Source organism: Microtus pennsylvanicus, chromosome X (assembly GCF_037038515.1).
Source record: "Microtus pennsylvanicus isolate mMicPen1 chromosome X, mMicPen1.hap1, whole genome shotgun sequence".
Lineage (NCBI taxonomy): Eukaryota > Metazoa > Chordata > Mammalia > Rodentia > Cricetidae > Microtus > Microtus pennsylvanicus.
This window is the reverse complement of record NC_134601.1, coordinates 72,312,226-72,333,900: the sequence shown is the minus strand read 5'-3', so window position 1 is coordinate 72,333,900 and position 21,675 is coordinate 72,312,226.

The window sequence follows — 21,675 nt, the reverse complement described above, 5'->3', positions numbered from 1 at the left end:
GATTATGTAGACTTAATTCCTATGTGATCTTATATATGATATACTAACTGTAAAAATTTTCTTTAGTACTGGAACATTATACATAATACTAGGGAATAGTCTATACCAGTGGTTATCAACCTTTCTAATGCCACATCCTTTTAATAAAGTTCTTCATGTTATGGTGACCCCTAAAACATAAAATTAGCTTCATTTGTATTATATAACTGTATTTGTTACTGCTGTGGATCATAATAGAAATATCTGCTTTCCCATGGTCTTAAGTGACACCTGTGAAAGTTCAATTGACTTGCAAAGGGGTCATTAACCATTGGATGAAAACTGATGTTTTTCAACATTATCTCAACATTTTCCCTGTTAAGATATACAATAACAATTTGTGAAAATTCCATGTACTCTGCAAATTACAGGCTGCAACAGATTCTTCCCTAACAAAGGACTATCTCTCTCTCTGTCTCTGTCTCTCTCTTTCTCTTCCTCTACAGCCTCCTAACTGTAACCCTCTGAAAGAAATCAAAATCAAAAAACATATCACATGCTTACAAAAAACAGTGATTTAGGATATATATTATTATTCCAAAGGGAAAGAAAGGGTGCATAGTGAAAACATATTAGACAAAAGCAAGACTGAAAAATGGAAAGGTAAACTTCAAATTCTGCATCTACATGCCTGATGTCAAATAGCTCTTCAGATCTCCAACTGTAACATCTTGGAGTCTCCAAAACAATATGGGCTTCACCTTCACAGCTATATGAAATGACTTCTCTGGGCCTCAATGCAGGGACACCTCTGACACATGCCTGGCCTTATCAGCTTTCCGTGGCTATGGAAGGAAATTTTACACCTTTTGTGTATTATTGTCTGTAAAATTACTGATTGTAAAATCAGAACCTTGTGGCTGAATCTATCAGGATCTGCTGCTTGCAAATTCAAATGCAATTTCACCAGCTTTCTGTTTTTGGTGGTTTCCTTGTTAATAATTCTTACGACTTTCAATATTCATTCTATTGTACCAGTTACTTCAATTGCTACATCTATTTTAGTTATGGTTCCATTTGCATTATATATATATATATATATATATATATATATATATATATATATATATATAATAGTATCCACACACAAATATATAAAGTAACAAATTTATTATAATCTTCTAACCTGTATTATTTTATTGAAGGAATATGGCTACAAAAAGACTATTAACATTAAGACGTACTACTAAATGTTAATATTAGTTCTTGCTACTTTATTTTTCGTAATATTTGACACTTTCCAAAGTTTAAATTTCTTATATATTATTCTAGAACTATTTATTCTTTCCTCTAAATTAATGGATGTTTCTATATGTACCTTCAGTGTATAGGGGCCTTTCAATTATCTTCTATTATGATATTTTAGTGGTAATGACTTTATTTAGGTTTTAGAAAATTATTCTATCTGCTTCAATTTGTAAGTATATCTTTGGTGTATTTAGTAAACTTAGTTGGTAGTTAGTTGCTGCCATTCAGTGTCTGAAAAGCATTGATCAAGGCCTTCTCTGTTTTAGAGTTTTATTTTGTTGTGACTTTCTATTGTTTTTTTTTTGTTTGTTTGCTTTTTGTTTTTTTTTTTTTTTAGAAATCTATCGTTACCTTGATATGTTGGGCTTTATATAGCATATGATGATTTTCCCCTGCAGATTTCAATATTCTTTTTATTATCATTTATTTATTATTTTGTAGTATTACTGTCTTAGCTATAATATTCTGTTATATGTCTTCCTTTGTGTATTTGGTATTTTATGAGATTTTGTATGTGGAAAGGAATATGTTTCTGGAGATTTAAAATTTTTTTCTTCCATGATTTAATTCAACATATTATCTGAGATATTACCCTATTTGCATCTATTTTTAAAAGACATTGCTTTTAAACTTGCTCTTTTAATGATATATATAAATATATATTATGCTATGGTTCCTTAGTTTATATTTCTCATGGTATGAATTCATACTAATTCATGTACTTATCGTTGAGTCCTGATAAACTGGCTTCCATTCTTTCTGTCTATTAGTGATAAATTTACCTGATTTCCTTATACTACTTATTGAGCTTTTCACTTCCAAAATTCAATTTTTATTATTATCACAATTTTCTTACCTCTTAAAACTCCTCTTTAATATCCTGTGTTTACATTTATTTTTCCAGTAGTTTGAATACTTTATTATGTTAGCCTGTATGTCCATTCTTTTATTTCAATGTTCATTTTTATAACTATTCCTTTGAGTTTATTTTCTCCTGTTTTTTTTTTTCTAATTTAGTATCCTCAGAATTTAAAATTCTGCAGATAGTAGTGTCTCCAAGAGTCATGTTGTCCTGGTTTTCCATATTGCTTCTTTGTACATTTTAAATTGCATAACTGGGAAGGGGTCATTGCTAAAATGTCTTTTTACAATTGTTTCTGTGGAAGCATTCATAATGCTCAAGTAGGACTTAGCTATATTAGATTTAAGGTGCACAACACTGCATAGCTGACAATTTTTATAAGATTCCTTTCACGGGTACAGGTTTCAGGCATGTCTATGAAGGATACTTCACAGTACAGCTAAGAGTAGATACCCTTTTTTTCAGGAAGCTACAGCTCTGTTTCAACTTTGTTTTTCTAATTGGAGATAGATCTCAGAGTGTAAGTTTTTAACTATTGCTCTGGATTCCAAGAGTCCCCCCCCCCCCCTCTCCCTTACTCTCCCTAACCCTTTATTTCCTCCTTTATTCCCTCCCTCTCTCTGAGTCTCATGCACAGTACATGCTCTTACTCTTGCATTGCTTTCTCTCTTCCAGTTTCACTCACAGTCACATGAAAAAGAGTGCTTTCTAGCCAGGAATTAACACTTCAATATGGATTCAGGAACACACTCTCTTTCTAAGCTATTTTGTGTACAAAATTCATCTCTACATTCACTAATAAAATAAATGTCTCAAGAAAAACAATTTTATATGAAAGTTAATTCTCAGGTGAATATCATTTCAAGTTTCTCTTGGGTATATTCCCAAGAGTGGTATTGTTGAATCATGGGGTAGATTGATCCGGAATTTCCTAAGAAAACGCCACACTGATTTCCAAAGTGGTTGCACAAGTTTGCATTCCCACCAGCAATGGAATTCACATCCTCTCCAGCAAAGGCTATCATTGGTGTTTTTGATTTTAGCCATTCTGACAGGTGTAAGATGGTATCTCAAAGTTGTTTTGATTTGCATTTCCCTGTTCGCTAAGGAGGTTGAGCATGATCATAAGTGTCTTTTGGCCATTTGAACTTCTTCTGCTGAGAATTCTCTGTTCAGTTCAGAGCCCCATTTTTTAATTGGGTTAATTAGCATTTTTAGGTCTAGTTTCTTGAGTTCTTTATATATTTTAAAAATCAGACCTTTGTCTGTTGTGGGGCTGGTGAAGATATTCTCCCAGTCAGTAAGTTTCCTTTTTGTCTTAATGACAGTGTCCTTTGCTTTACAAAAGCTTCTCAGTTTTAGGAGATCCCATTTATTCAATGTTGTCCTTATTGTCTGTGCTACTGGGGTTATACGTAGGAAGTGGTTTCCTGTGCCCATGTGTTGCAGACTACTTACCAACTTCTCTTCTATCAGGTTCTGTGTGTTCAGATTGATATTGAGGTCTTAAACCTATTTGGACTTGAGTTTTGTGTGTGGTGATAGATATGGATCTATTTTCATTCTTTTACAGGTTGATATCCAGTTATGCCAGCACCATTTGTTAAAGATGCTTTCTTTCTTCCATTGTGATTAGCATCCTTAACCATCAGGAAAATGCAAATCAAAATAACATTGAGATTTTATCTTACATATGTCAAAATGGATAAGAAAAAAACACAAATGGTAGCACATGCTGGTGATAATGTGGAGGAAAGGGAATAATCCTCCACTTCTGTTGAGAAAACATGCTTAGCATAGTTACACAGCCACTTTGGAAATCAATGTGCATTTTCTCAGAAACGTGGAAATCAATATACTTCAAAACCAAACTATTTCACTCCTGGTCATATACCCAAAGGATGCTACATCTTACCACAAGGACATTTGTTGAACTATGTTCATAGAAGCTTTATTCATGATATCCAGGAACTGGAAACAGCATAGATATCTCTCATCTGAAAACTGGCTTAATAAAATGCAGTATACTTATAAAATGGTATATTATTTAATTTTTCAAAACAATTGAAATATAGAATTTGCAGACGAATGGAAGGAACTTGAAAAAAATTATCCTGCATTTGGAATAATAGACCCAGAAAGACAAATCTAGTATGTACTGACTTATAAGTGGATATTAGCTGTAAAGTAAAAGATAATCATGCTATTAACAACAGACCCAGAGAGGCTAAATAAGAAGGAGTGCTTAAGTGTGGGAGCAAAATCTCCCTGGGAATGCAAAACAGAATAGAATTTCTGGGTGGAATGGGGTCAGTTGGAGTTGGCAACAGCAAGCATTAAGTGGGAGGGAGTAAATATCAGAGATACAACTGGAATTGGGGGATATTTTAAGAGTGAAAAGGAAACTTCATGCAGGGGAACCTCCATGGAGATATTATGCACATATTTGTATATTTATCCCTCAGTTAATGAAATGGCATAGTTCAGGGAGTTCAGTTGAAGAAAGGAAAGGGAGATTGTTCTAGCCATGAGGGACAAGATCACGACAGGGAGGCCTGCAGTTACACCTGTGCTGAGTTAGTGGGATATCATGGATTCTGAGCAAGCAGCTAAGGAGCCTGCATGGGACTGGCCTAGGCCCTCTGCATGTGGGTGCCACTTATGTAGCTTGGTCTGTTTGTATGGCTCCTAGCAGTGGGATCAGGACCTGTACCTGGAGATTAAGCTGGCTTTGGGGAACTTATTTCCATGCTGAGATGTCTCCCCGGCTTGATGCATGAAGAAGGCAATGGTCTTGCTTCAATAGAACATGCCAGGCTTTGTTGACTCCCATGGGAGGACCTGCCTCTTTCTTAATGAAGGAGATGTGGATGAGGAGAGGTAGATAGGAGGTGGGAAGAGTAAAAATGGAGAAGAGAAGTTGTAGTGGCATTTCACTTGCATTTTAATAAATAAAACTTGCCTGAAGACAAGAGAGTAAAACAGCCCACTTGTCAACCTTACAGACCGGGCCCACACATTTAATTACAGTAGAGACAAATGTCTGTCATAGAAACAGGGCTTTGCATGCCTTTAGTCCCAGTGAAGCACACCTTTAATCCCAGAACTAGAGAGGATTATAAAATGGGAGGAGATAGTTCTCAGTGATAGTCTTATTCTGAGATCCATGAAGGCAGGGACACCATTTCAGACTAAGGTCAAGGTAAGAGTCAGTGGATAGCTGCTTTGCTTTTCTGATCTTCAGGTTGAACCCTAAGATCTGGCTGTATGTTTTTATTAATCTTACTACAAGAAGGGAGGGGAAGCTGTGCTTGGTATATAAAACACATGAAAAATTTTAACTAAAGTAGAAAAAAAGATACAAGTATATGGGTCTATTAGGGCCTTTCTCATTCAATCCACCACACATAAACACACAGATAGAAATAAAAGTAAATTAAAATGTATTAGAATGAGCATTGAAAATAAATTTGATAATAGTGAAAGAGTAGATCAACAGATTCTTAGGACAAGTAAGAGTAACAAGACAGATTCAAATGGGTTTATTAGCACACACTGATAATCCCAGGACTTGGAAGTCTGTGAAATTTTTTAGAACAAAATTGCTTGTTCCAAGAAACACTGAAGTAGGAATAAACAGTACAGTCTGTTTAAAAAGACTAGTTTAAGACGAGTCAGATTATGAATGGTAACTATTCTGGCTCTACAATATTCCATCTGATGCTCATTGAACAAAAGACAGATCAACCCTGCCCTGCTGTATGCTAGGACCAGTGCTCAAGAACAGTTTTAAGCTCCTACACTAAGCCTACCCACACAGAGCGGTGAGTGCCTGCCTATCAGGCAGGACTCAAGGTCCCCTTTAAGGGAGCCTGGGCTCCTTCAGTTTGTGCTCCAGGGTCGCCTGTGCTCTCCTGGATCCTGCCCTGCCTACCCAGTTTTTCCTTTTGTCCCCGGATCATTGGGCTACCAGGCAGCCCTGTTTAGGTGCTGAGAAGTTCCATCTGGACTGGAGTTCCATCTGGACGGGACAGATCCTGCTTCTACACTGAAGAGATACACCAAGAGAGTCAGTCACAGCAAAGACTGGACCAAGACACCAGGCCTCTCCTGGCTCCATTTGAAGGAAGAGATGGGAAGGCACCAATGCAAGAATTCCTCCAACAACCTGAAAGGCAACATGATATCACCAGAATCCAGGGATCCTGAAATAAGGAGAATTGTACACCCTACTCCAGAAGAATTAGAAGAAATTGACTCAAAAGTGAATTATGTGAAAATAATAGAAGACTTAAACAGGAGGTGAAAAACTGCCATAAACATTTAGAGATTACAAACAAAAATGTAGAGGAAATGAATAAATCGTTCAAAGATACCCAAGAAAACCAAGAGAAACAAGAAAAAGCAATCAAACAGGTAAGGGAAGTGGTTCAAGACTTGAAGAATGAAAAGAAAGTAATGAAGAAAACAAAAACAGAGGGAAGGATGGAGATGGAAAATCTGGGTAAACGAACAGGAACTACAGAGACAAGTACTACCAACAGATTACAAGAAATAGAAGAAAGAATTTCAGACACTGAAGATACCATAGAGAAAATAAACACACTGATCAAAGAAAACAGCAAAACCAACAAATTCTCATCACAAAACATTCAGGAAATCTGGGACACAATAAAAAGACCAAATCTAAGAATAATAGGGAGAGAATAAGGAGAAGAAGTACAGCTCAATGGTCCAGAAAATATATTTAATAAAATTATAGAAGAGAACTTTCCCAACCTAAAGAAAGATATACCTTTGAAGGTTCAAGAAGCATACAGAACACCAAATAGACTGGACCAAAAAAACAAAAACAAAAACAAAAACAAAAAACATCTCTTCGCCATATAATAATCAAAACACAATCAGACAGAAACCTAACAGAGAAATAAGAGAATGAATGGAGGTAATGAATCAAATAGACTTAACAGACATCTATAGAACATAACACTCAAATAGGAAAGAATATACCTTCTTCTCTGCAGCTCATGGAACCTTCTCAAAAATTGACCACATACTCTGTAACAAAGCAAACTTCCAGAGTTACAAAAAATATGGGTAACCTCCTGTGTTTTATAAGATCACCATGGATTAAAGTTAGAATTCAACAACAATGCTACCCCAGAAAGCCTACAAAATCATGGAAACTGAACAGTCAACTACTGAACCACACCTGGATCAAGGAAGAAATAAAGAAAGAAATTAAAGTCTTCCTCGAATTCAATGAAAATAAACAACCTACTCAAACTTACATGATTCTATGAAAGCAGTCCTAAGAGGAAAGTTCATAGCACTAAGTGCCAACTTAAAGAAAACAGAGAAAGCACACATTGGAGACTTAACAGCCCACCTGAAAGCTCTACAAAAAAAAGAAGAGTCACATAGGAGGAGTAGAAGACTGGAAATAATCAAACTGAGGGCTGAAATCAACAAAATAGAAACACAGAACACAGTCCAAAGAATCAATGAAACAGAAAGCTGGTTCCTGGAGAAAATCAACCAGATTGATAAACCCCTATCCAAACTGATCAAACGGCAGAGAGAGAAGTTGCAAATTAATAAGATCAGAAATGAAAAGGGGGACATAACCACAGACACAGAGGAAATTCAGAGAATCATTAGATCTTACTACAAAAGCCTGTATGCAACAAAACTGGAAAATGTAAATGAAATGGGCACTTTTTTAGATAAATACCATATACCAAAGTTAAACCAGGACCAGGTGAACAATCTAAATAGACCTGTTAGTCCCGAAGAATTACAAACTGTTATCAAAAACTTCTCTACAAAAAAAAGCCCAGGACCAGATGGTTTCAATGCGGAATTCTACCAGAACTTCCAAGAAGACCTAATACCTATACTACTTAATGTATTTCACAATATAGAAACAGAAGAGTCATTACCAAATTCCTTTTCTGAAGCTACAGTCACTCTGATACCAAAACTACACAAAGACTCAACCAAGAAAGTGTATTACAGACCAATCTCACTCTTGAATATCGACGCAAAAATTCTCAACAAAATACTGGCAAAGCGTATCCAAGAACACATTAGAAAAATTATCCATTATGATCAAGTAGGCTTCATCCCAGAGATGCAGGGCTGGTTCAACATATGCAAATCTATCAATGTAATCCATCATATAAATAAACTGAAAAAAAAGCATATGATCATTTCATTAGATGCTGAAAAAGCTTTTGACAAAATTCAACATCCCTTTGTTATGGTCAGATTAGGGATACAAGGGTCATACCTAAATATAATAAAATCTATATAAAGCAAACTGACAGCTAACATCAAACTAAACGGAGAGAAACTCAAAGCCATTCCACTAAAATCAGGAACACGATAAGGCTGTCCACTCTCTCCATACCTCTTCAATATAGCGCTTGAAGTTTTAGCAATAGCAATAAGGCAACATAAGGGGATCAAGGGGATTCGAATTGAAAAGGAAGAAGTTAAACTTTTGTTATTAGCAGATGATATGATAGTGTACATAAGCGACCCCAAAAACTCCACCGAAGAACTCCTCCAGCAGATAAACACCTTTATTAATGTGGCAGGATACAAGATGAACTCCAAAAAAAAAAAAAAAATCAGTCGCCCTCCTATACACAAAGTATATGGAAGCAGAGAAGGAAATCAGAGAAGCATAACCTTTCATGATAGACAGAAAAGCATAAAATATCTTGGGGTAACTCTAACCAAGGTAGTGAAAGACCTATTTGACAACAACTTTAAGACATTGAAGAAAAAAATTGAAGAGGATACCAGAAAATGGAAGGATCTCCCTTGCTCTTGGATTGGACGGATCAACATAGTAAAAATGGCAATTCTACCAAAGGCAATTTATAGATTCAATGCAATCCCCAACAAGGTCCCATCAAAATTCTTCACAGATCTTGAGATGACAATAATCAACTTTATATGGAAAAACAAAAAACCCAGGATAGCCAAAAAAATATTATACAATAAAGGATGTTCTGGAGGCATTACCATCCCTGACTTCAAACTTTATTACAGAGGTATATTAATGAAAACAGTGTGGTATTGGTATAAAAAAAGAGAATTCGACTAATGGAATCATATAGAAGACCCGGATTTTAACCCCCAAACCTATGAAGAACTCATTTTCGATAAAGGAGCTCAAAGTATACAATGAAAGAAAGAAAGCATCTTCAACAAATGGTGCTGGCAAAACTGGATGTCAACCTGTAGAAGAATGAAAATAGACCCATATCTATCACCAGGCACAAAACTCAAGTCCAAATGGATCAAAGACCTCAATATCAATCGGAACACACTGAACCTGATAGAAGAGAAAGTGGGAAGTACCCTACAACAGATGGGCACAGGCGATTGCTTCCTAGGTATAACCCCAGAAGCACAGACATTAAGGGCAACATTGAATAAATGGGACCTAATGAAGCCTGGAAGCTTCTGTAAAGCAAAGGACACTGTCATTAAGACAAAAAGGCAACCCACTGACTGGGAGAAGATCTTCACCAACCCTGCAACAGACAAAGGTCTGATCTTCAAAATATAAAAAGAACTCAAGAAACTAGACTTTAAAATGCTAATTAACCCAATTAAAAAATGGGGCACTGAACTGAACAGAGAATTCTCAACAAAAGAAATTCAAATGGCCAAAAGACACTTAAGGTCATGCTCAACCTCCTTAGCGATCAGAGAAATGCAAATCAAAACAACTTTGAAATATCACCTTACACCAATCAGAATGGCTAAAATCAAAAACACCAATGATAGCCTTTGCTGGGGAGTATGTGGTCGAAGCGTTATCCTCATCCATTGCTGGTGGGAATGCAAACTTGTGCAACCACTTTGGAAAGCAGTGTTTCGGTTTCTCAGGAAATTCAGGATCAACCTACCCCTGGAACCAGCAATACCACTCTTGGGAATATACCCAAGAGATGCCCGATCATATGACAAGGACATTTGTTCAACTATGTTCATAGCAGTATTATTTGTAATAGCCAGAACCAGGAAACAGCCTAGATGCCCTTCAATGGAAGAATGGATGAAGAAAGTATGGAATATATACACACTAGAGTACTATGCTGCGGTAAAAAACAATGACTTCTCTAATTTTGCATACAAGTGGATGGATATAGAAAACACTATCCTGAGTGAGGTAACCCAGACCCAAAAAGATGAACATGGGTTGTACTCACTCATAATTGGGTTCTAGCCATAAATAAAGGTCAGTGAGTCTATAATTTGATATCTTAAAGTAGCTAAATAAGAAGGTGAACCCAAAGAAAAACATATAGCTATCCTCCTGGTTATGGGAAGTAGACAAGTTTGCCGGGCAAAAAATTGGGATTTTGGGATTGTAGTGGTAGGGGGGTAAGGGTAGATGGAGAGAGCAAGTGAGAAGGGGAGCATGGGGGGAACTTGGGGAAACGGGATGATTGGGATAAAGGAAGGCTGGATAGGGGAGCAGGGAAGCACATATCTTAATTAAGGGAGCCATCTTAGGTTTGGCAAGAGACTTGGACCTAGAGGGGCTCCCAGGTGCCCCAGGCGATGTCCCCAGGTAGTTCCTGAGGCAGCTGAGGATAGGGAACCTGAAATGACCCTATCCTATAGCAATACTGACAAATTTCTTGCATATCACCATAGAACCTTCATCTGGCGATGGATGGAGATAGAGACAGAGACCCAAACTGGAGCACTGGACTGAGCTCCCAAGGTCCCAATGAGGAGCAGAAGGAGGGAGAAGATGAGCAAAGAAATCAGGACCACAAGGGGTGCACCCCCCACGGAGACAGTGGGGCTGAACTATTGGGAGCTCACCAAGGCCATCTGGACTGTGACTGAAAAAGCATGGGATAAAATCGGACTCTCTGAATATGGCGGACAATGAGGGCTGCTGAGAACCAAGGACAATGACAATGGGTCTTGATCCTACTTCATGTTCTGGCTTTGTGGGAGCCTAGCCAGTTTGGATGTTCACCTTCCTAGACCAGGATGGAGGGGGGAAAACTTTGTACTTTCCACAGGGCAGGGAACCCTGACTGCTCCTCAGACTGGAGAGGGAGGGGGAGAGGATTGGGGGGAGGGGGAGATGAGTGGGGGGAGGGAGAGAGAAGTGGGAGGAGGGAGGATAAATGGGAGGCTAGGAGGAGGCAGAAATTTTTACTTTCAATAAAAAAAATAATAATAAAAAGAGAAAAAAAGACAGACATTTAGTGACAAAACAAAGTAGAAGTAAAGTACAAGTAAGATGCAACAAGTAATATTAATAATAATAAATATAACACAAAGAAATGTGAAATCACAAAAGAAAGAATTTATTAGGCTGATTTCATGGACAATTACTGATGAAGAAGTCATTATTCTAAACTGTGACATTTAAAGGGGATACAGTGATGGATAGCCAAGAAAGTCATTTAATAAACTAGGTCCAATATATTTGTAAAAATGTTTATAAAAATGACTGATTTTTGTAAATTGAATCTCTTGTACGTTATTGGTGAGTTCGCAAAATTATATAATTGCTATGCAATCCATTATGACAGTTTCCCAAATATTAGAAATTGTTTTTCTGATACTATTCTCAAAAAAAGTTGAAATGAGGAATTCATTGGGTATTTTACAAATATTTTCATGTATATATTTTGTAAAATAAGCATCTAGAAATGATAGCTAATCTCAATACTAAAAATGCTGAAGCTGAAAGATTGTCATGATTTAGAAGCCTCCTAGCATACAGTAGAGAGATCCTGCTTCAAAATAAACAAATAAATAAAAGCCAGAAGAAATAAACAAATAAATAAAAAGCCAGAAAGTTGAATAATTTCACAAACTCATTGATGGGTAATTGGATTCAGAAAGTACATAAACATGTAGACTGAACTGTTACTTTTAAAAAGAAACAGGCCTCAATAATGTATATTTTATGTATTTTAAGTAATTACTCTAAATTAAATTAATCAGTTGTGAAAAAAACATATTTTATGTCATGTAGTTTATGTTAGAAATGTTGAATAGGCACATTCACAGAGATCATATCTGGTAACCACAGAAACTAAGAAAAGAAAGCCATAATGAGTTACTGTCTAATGGTTGAATAACTTATAAAAAACAAAAACAAAAACAAAAAAAAACACTATTTTTAGTTTGATAATGGGCAGTCAAGGCTGCATTGTGAGATCTTGTCTCAAGCCGACAATAAAAAAATTCAAGAGGAATAAAAAAGTATAAAACATACCTTTAATCTCAACTCTTGAGAGCAGCCAGTGCTACAGAGTGAGACCATGTTTCAAACTAACAAAAAGAAAAAAAAGCATGTAAAAATATAAAGGAAATAATAGCACAGCAATGTAAAGATAGTTAATGCCACATAATTTTACATTCATGTTATTCTTATGGATTCACAATAAAGACCAGTAAGTAGAATCCTTTGTACACAGGACAGCCAGTTTGAGATAGATCCATGAATTCCACAAGGTGGCAAAATATAATGGACTGCCAAGAGTAGGCTCATGCCCTATATCACACACACACACACACACACACACACACACACACACACACACACAATATCACATGTTCTAAAATATTTAATACATTAACATTTTAAAGGCTTGATTTTGAAATATTCTTTAGTATGCAAAATTTTGATTTGATAAATGATGATACTTTATTATATTTATAACATGTGTTAAGTTTCAGTATGCATCCATATTATTGGCATTTCTCTGTTAGTTCCCAAAGAACATTTATTTCCATCATAGAGAAAGGTAGAAGAGCTAATATTCATATCACACAAATTGTAGTGGAAAAAATGTCATTGACGACACAATCCCCATCTGCTGTGTCAATCTGCCAACTGTGGCACAAATAGCAACAGCTATTTAGAGGATCTAAGAAGCCCAGTGATTGAATACAAGCAAAGCATACTTCATTAACCCATCTCCCCATGGCAAAATGAGAGATGTGTTATAGCAAGATGAAACTGAAAGCAGTGTAACACCACATGAACTTGAAACCAATACCGGACTGTATACTTTGTGTATGTTTGAAACCAAAATGCAAATCCTTGATGTGTAACTGAGCATTTATAAGTTAAATGTGGTGTTTAATTTGGTGAGTAATTATGGGAAAATTGAAAATGACTTTTATGTAAAATGATGTTGTATGAAGCAAGCAAGAAATCTGCAACTAGGGAAATTCCCAGGAATCCACAAAGATGACCCCATTTAAGGCCCAAAGCAATAGTGGAGAAGGAACCTGAACTGCCCTTCCCCTGTAATCAGATTGATGACTATATTTATTGTCATCATAGAAATGTCACCCATCAACTGATAGAAGCAGATGCAGAGATCCACAGGTAGCACTTGCCCAAGCACCCATAGTCTAGTGGAAGAGAGGAAAGAGCGATAATATGAGCTAAGTGGTCAAGAATAGATGGGAATACCTACAGAAACAGTTGACCTGAGCTAGTGGCAGCTCACTGACTTCGAACTGACAACCCAGAAAATTACAAAGGCCCAAACTATGCCATCTGAATGTGGGCGATAGTTGTATGGCTAGGGCAGTCTGATTCCTGAAAACTATTAGGAGAACAGCTCTGCCCTTCTGTATAATACACTTTCTGAAATGAGCAATAAACAATGGACTTGAAGGCATGAAACTGAGCAAAAATAAAATTTTAAAAATTACCCTTTTATTTCTTCCTTAATACAGTTATGGTTCAGTAGTTGACTGTTCAGTTTCCATGAATTTGTAGGATTTGTGGAAGTAGCATTGTTGTTGAATTCTAACGTTAATTCATGGTGATCTGATAAGACACATGTGGTTACTAATATTTTTTTGTAACTGTGGAAGTTTGCTTTGTTACCGAGTATGTGGTCAATTTTAGAGAAGGTTCCATGAGCTGCAGAGAAGAAGGTGCATTCTTTCCTATTTTGGGTGGAAGATTCTATAGATGTCTGTTAAGTCCAATTAATTCATTACCTCCATTAATTCTCTAATTTCTCTGTTAGGTTTCTGTCTGATTGACCTGTCCATTGGTGAGAGAGGAGTGCTGAAGTCTTCTACTATTAGTGTGTGTGGTTTGATGGCGGCCTTGAAATTTAGTAATGTTTCTTTTACGTACGTGGGTGCTTTTATTTAGGGGCATAGATATTCAGGATTGAGACTTCGTCCTGATGAGAAATTAAAGTCTTCCTTGAATTCAATGAAAATAAAGAAACAACATACTCAAACTTATGGGACACTATGAAAGCAGTCCTAAGAGGAAAGTTCATAGCACTAAGTGCCCACTTAAAGAAAACAGAGAAAGCACATATTGGAGACTTAACAGCCCACCTGAAAGCTCTAGAAAAAAAGAAGAAGATTCACCTAGGAGGAGTAGAAGACTGGAAATAATCAAACTGAGGGCTGAAATCAACAAAATAGAAACACAGAACACAATCCAAAGAATCAATGAAACAGAAAGCTGGTTCCTGGAGAAAATCAACAAGATTGATAAACCCAAATCCAAACTAATAAAACAGCAGAAAGATAATACACAAATTAATAGGATCAGAAATGAAAAGGGGGACATAACCACAGACACAGAGGAAATTCAGAGAAGCATTAGATCTTACTACAAAAGCCTGTATGCCACAAAACTAGAAAATGTAAACGAAATGGACATTTTTTAGATAAATACCATATACCAAAGTTAAACCAGGACCAGGTGAACAATCTAAATAGACCTGTTAGTCGTGAAGAATTAGAAGCTGTTATCAAAAACTTCCCTACCAAAAAAAGCACAGGACCAGATGGTTTCAATGTGGAATTTTACCAGAACTTCCAAGAAGACCTAATACCTATACTACTTAATGTATTTCACAATATAGAAACAGAAGAGTCATTACCAAATTCCTTTTCTGAAGCTACAGTTACTCTTATACCAAAACCACACAAAGACTCAACCAGGAAAGAGAATTACAGGGCAATCTCACTCATGAACATCAACCAAAAATGCTTAACAAAATACTGGCAAAGCGTATCCAAGAACACATAAGAAAAATTATCCATTATGATCAAGTAGGCTTCATCCTAGAGATGCAGGGCTGGTTCAACATATGAAAATCTATCAATGTAATCCATCATATAAATAAACTGAAAGAAAAAAAAACATATGATCATTTCATTGGATGCTGAAAAAGCATTTGACAAAATTCAACATCCCTTTGTTATTGGACAGATTAGGGATACAAGGGTCCTACCTAAATATAATAAAAGGTATATACAGCAAGACGACAGCTAACATCATACTAAATGGAGAGAAACTCAAAGCCATCCCACTAAAATCAGGAACATGACAAGGCTGTCCACTCTCTCCATACGTCTTCAATATAGTGCTTGAAGTTTTAGCAATAGCAATAAGACAACATAAAGAGATCAAGGGGATTCGAATTGGAAAGGAAGAAGTTAAACTTTTGTTATTAGCAGATGATATGATAGTGTACATAAACAACCCCAAATACTCCACCAAAGAACTCCTACAGAAGATAAACACCTTTAGTAATGTGCCAGGATAAATGATCAACTCCAAAAAATCAGTTGCCCTCTTATACACAAAGGATATGGAAGCAGAGAGGGAAAACAGAGAAGATTCACCTTTCATGATAGCCACAAACAGCATTAAATATCTTGGGATAAATCTAACCAAGGAAGTGAAGGATCTATTTGACAAGAACTTTAAGGCATTGAAGAAAGAAATTGAAGAGGATAACAGAAAATGGAAGGACCTCCCTTCTTCTTGGATTGGGAGGATCAACATAGTAAAAATGGCAATTCTACCAAAGGCAATTTATAGATTCAATGCAATCCCCATCAAGGTCCCATCAAAATTCTTCACAGATCTTGAGAGGACAATAATCAACTTTATATGGAAAAACAAAAAACCCAGAATAGCCAAAACAATCCTATACAATAAAGGATCTTCTGGATGCATTACCATCCCTGACTCAAACACTATTACAGAGCTACAGTAATGAAAACAGTGTGGTACTGGCATAATAACAGAGAAGTCGACCAATGGAATCGTATACAAGACCCAGATTTTAACCCACAAACCTATGAAGAACTCATTTTCGATAAATGAGCTAAAAGTATACAATGGAAGAAAGAAAGCGTCTTCAACAAATGGTGCTGGCACAACTGTATATCAACCTGTAGAAGAATGAAAATAGACCCATATCTATCTCCATGCACAAAACTCAAGTCCAAATGGATTAAGGACCTCAATATCAGTCCGAACACAATTAACCTGATAGAAGAGAAAGTGGGAAGTACCCTACAACACATGGGCAAAGGAGATCGCTTCCTAGGTATAGCCCCAGAAGCACAGACATTAAGGGCAACATTGAATAAATGGGACCTAATGAAGCCTGGAAGCTTCTGTAAAGCAAAGGACACTGTCACTAAGACAAAAAGGCAACCTACTGACTGGGAGAAGATCTTCACCTACCCCGCAACAGACAAAGGTCTGATCTCCAAAATATATAGAGAACTCAAGAAACTAGACTTTAAAAGGCTAATTAACCCAATTAAAAAATGGGGCACTGAACTGAACAGAGAATTCTCAAAAGAAGAAATTCAAATGGCCAAAAGACACTTAAGGTCATGTTCAACCTCCTTAGCAATCAGGGAAATGCAAATCAAAACAACTTTGAGATATCATCTTACACCTGTCAGAATGGCTAAAATAAAAAACTCCAATCATAGCCTTTGCTGGAGAGGCTATTTAGAAAGGGGTACCCTCATCCATTGCTGGTGGGAATGCAATCTTGTGCAACCACTTTGGAAATCAGTGTGGCGGTTTCTCAGGAAATTCGGGATCAACCTACCCCTGGACCCAGCAATACCACTCTTGGGAACATACCCAAGAGATGCCCTATCATATGACAAAAGCGTTTGTTCAACTATGTTCATAGCAGTGTTATTTTTAATAGCCAGAACCTAGAAACAACCTAGATGCCCTTCAATGGAAGAATGGATGAAGAAAGTGTGGAATATATACACATTAGGGTACTACTCAGCGATAAAAAAACAATGACTTCTCGAATTTTGCATGCAAATGGATGGATATAGAAAACACTATCCTGAGTGAGGTAACCCAGACCCAAAAAGATGAACATGGGATGTACTCACTCATAATTGGTTTCTAGCCATAAATAGTGGTCACGGAGTCTACAATTGGTGAACCTACAAGAAGCTAAATAAGAAGGTGAACCAAAGGAAAAATATATTGTTATCCTCTTGGCTAAGGGAAGTAGACAAAATTGTTGGGGAGAAAATTGGGATATTGGGGTTGGGGTGGGATAGGGGTAAGGGGAGATGGGGAGAGAAAAGTGAGAAGGGGAGGATGGTGGAACTTGGGGAAACAGGATGATAGGGATAAAGGAAGGTTGTATAGGGGAGCACAGAAGCACAATTTTTAGTTATGGGAGCCACCTTAGGGTTGGCAAGAGACGAATCTAGAGTCGCTCTCAGGAGCCCAAGGCACTATCCCCAGATAGTTTTTTGGGCAGCTGAGGATAGGGAACCTGAAATGACCCTATCCTATAGCAATACCGACGAAAATCTTGCATATCACCATAGAACCTTCATCTGGTGATGGATGGAGATAGAGACAGAGACCCACACTGGAGCACTGGACTGAGCTCCCAAGGTCCCAATGAGGAGCAGAAGGAGGGAGAAGATGAGCAAAGAAGTCTGGACCAGGAGGTGTGCATCCACCCACTTAGACAATGGGGCTGATCTATTTGGAGCTCACCAAGGCCAGCTGGACTGTGACTGAAAAAACATGGGATAAAATCTGACTCTCTGAGCATGGCGAACAAAGAGGGCTGATGAGAAGCCAAGGACAATGGCACTGGGTTTTGATCCTACTTCATGTTCTGGCTTTGTGGGAGCCTAGCAAGTTTGGATGTTCACCTTCCTGGACATGGCCGGAGGGGGGAGGACCTTGGACTTTCCACAGGGCAGGGAACCCCGGACTGCTCTCTTTGGACTGGAGATGGAGGGGGAGAGGAGGGGGGGGAGGGAAGAAGGTTTAGAGGAGGAGGAGGGAAATGGGAGGCTGTCAGGAGGCTGAATCTTTTTTTTTCCTTTTCTCAATAAAAAATAATAATACTTAAGTAGATAACACCATATAAGTCTTGAAATTGGCACTAACCTTGCCTGAATTCAAACGGAGGGAAAACCTAAATTACCCTATTTTCTTTTATACCTATATATAGTAAAACAGCCAATATAAAGATTATACAAGCATACATGTTTATATTTAATTATTTTCCAGGGATATAACCTACTGGCTACCTATAAGCTTTAAAATCTATTCCGAGATTTTGTTTGTTATTGCTGTTTGCTGCACTTTAGCATGTACCCCAGTGGATCTTCCTGTTTCAATTTTTTGTTGCCTGATTCTTGTGTAACAATTTTCTAAAACAAACTCATTAACATTTTATCATTGCTTAGCTGGTATTTTAACAGTACAAATATTTCATTTACTGATAATATTAACTAAAAAAATTAAAGTCAAAAGTTTTGCATTCAGAATGTATCAATCCTGACTGTTCTGGAACTTGCTTTGAAGACCAGGTTGGCCTCAAACTCACTGAGATCCTGGTGCCTCTGACATCAAAGTAGTGGTATTAAAGGCATGCATCAGCCCTGCCTGGCTGGTCTTCTGTATTTTTATGTTAGGTAGTTTGACTAAAGCTTCATCCATCCTTTCTTTTAAAGAGCTAAGTATTTGTATATCTTATTCTCTGTTTTCTTTTTCTTGTTTCCATTTGATTTATGTCTGCCAGATATTAATGATTTCTTTCTATCTACTGACTTGTGTTTTATCTTGTTCTTTTTGAAAAGCTATGAGACAGATCACTCAGTTGTGCATTTTGAACTTCTCTTATTTCCTAATTTAGTACTTAGAGCTGTAAACCTCTCTATTAATAATGCTTGATTGGATTCCATAGCCTTTACTATATTGTATTTTAGTTTTCTTTTTATTTATATTTTTGATTGAAAAGTTTTTCACATATCATATTCTGAACATGATTTCCTCCCCCAAACTCCTATTTTATTCCCATTGTATGTTGTTTAGTCTTTACTTACGTATAGATAAGTTAGCATGTCAGTTGGTTAAAGTGGGGCATTGAACTTATCCAATAATATTGTGCTGGAGTTCACTTATGACTACATATCTTCTAGTATTTCTTTTACAAAATTGGGTACACCATTGCTCAGAAAAATATGTATTTAGAACTGCTATGTTCTCTAAACATATTGCTTTCTCAGTTAATATGAACTGGCTCTTCTTTTAAAAAAACGTTTCATATTAACTCTAGTATGAATTCTTTTATCTGATATTACAATAGCAGCATTTGCTTATTTCCTAGGTCCATTTTCTTAGATTACTTTTCCCATCTTTTTAATCCTAAAATAACATTTCTATCTATTTGTCTGTTTGTTCATTTATTAATTTTTATTTATTTGATGTAAAGTGTAATTCTTAGAAGAAACAATAAGAGGGTTTTTGCTTCTTGAGTCAACACTTTTGGTTGTAGAACTGAGACTAAAAATATTTAGGATTGTTATTAAAAGGTGTCCTAAGATTCCTGAAATTTTGTTGATTTTGTATTATTTAACTTTTTTATTAGATTCATCCTTTATTGGAGTGGTTCTTATCCTGTGTTTGTCAACTCTTTTGGGAGTTGAACAATCCTTTCATGGAGTTTACCTAAGATCATTGAATGATACAAATATTTACATTATGATTCATAACAGTGACAAAATTACAATTATGAAGTAGCAGCAAAAAATATTTATTAATTGTGGGTCACCATAACATGAGAAATTGTTTTAAAGTGTTGTAGTACTAGGGAGACTGAGAACCACTCACCTCTTGCTTAACTATTATTTTAGTATAGTTTATTCTTTCCTGTGCCTTATGAGTAGATTCATTTTTCTCCTCACTCTAAAGAATTTTCCAAGTGTCTTTTTTAGAGCTGGGATAGTAGTTATAATTCCTTTAGTCTATTTTTAGCATAGAAAACTTTCACTTTTTTTTCTTTCAATTCTGACAGGGAGTTTTTCTGAATAAGTAGTCTGAGTGGGCAGTTGCTTTCTTTCAGAACTTGAAATGCATCATTCTAAGCTCTTCTGGCTTCTGAGGTGCCAGTTGAATAAACTGATGTCATTCTCATGAGCCTATCTTAATAAATGATTAAATGTTCCCTTCTTGCAGCTCTAAATATAATCTGTTTTTTTCTGTGCATTTAGTATTTTGGTTATAATATAATTAAGGATGAATCTTCTCTGGTTTTCTTTGTTATGTTCCTTTAATGACTCATGTAGCTGTATAGCTATCACTTTTCATAACTGTGAAAAACTTTTTGTTATAATTATTTGAAAATTTTTTATGTCCTTGGAACAAGATTCTTTTGCTTCTTTGTTTATAAACTATAAGGTTCATCCTTTTAGAGAGTCCTATATAATTTTTTTGTGTTCTCAATGGTATTTACTTTTATATTCCCTTTGTCTTTGTTGGATTATTTTAGTTCAGATCTATTCTAGATTCATCCTATTGCTGAAAACTTTTAAAGTTTTATAAATTTGATTTAGAATGATTTTTATTTCCAACATTTTAATCAATAATTTTATCTTGTTTTTAAAAATTCTCTTTCTTATTATATAATGTCTTCCTTATTTGGTGCATCTGTTTGTGTTCTTGAACATACTTTTAATCCTTACTTATTTACAATGTATTTTAGTTGCCCAAACTGGCCTTTGACTGTAATCAAACTGATGAATATCTTAAATATCACCATAGAACCTTCATGAAGCAACTGATAGAAACAGAGGCAGAGACCTTCATCAAAGCACTGGAATGATCTCCAAAAGTCCAGTTGATGAGTAGGAAGAGTGAGAATGTAAGCAAAGAGGGCAAGACCATGAGAGGTACACCCATTGAAACAGTTTACCTGAGCTAAATGGAGCTCAACAACTCTAGCCAGACAGGGAAGGAAACAGTATAGGTCCAAACTAGTCACTCTGAACATGGGTGACAGTTATATGCCTGGGGCAGACTGCGGAGCCACTGGTAGCGGCACCAGGATTTATCCCTATTGCTTGTACTGGCTTTTGGGGATCCTATTCTCTTTGGATGGATGCCTTGCTCAGCCTAGATATAGTAGGGAGGGCCTTGGACCTTCCCCAAATCAATGTTCCTTACCCTCTCTGAGGAGTGAATGGGGGGGGTGGGGTGGAGGGGTAGATGGAGAGAATGGGAGAAGGGGAGGGAGTGAGAACTGGGACTGGTATGTAAAATGAAATAAAACATGGTTTTTCTTCTTTTTTTAAAAAATAAACTATATAAAAATAAATATTTTAGTTAATTTTTATCATTACCTATGCTTTATTAGTCTTTTGAAAATTTTGTACAATATTTTGGTCATATT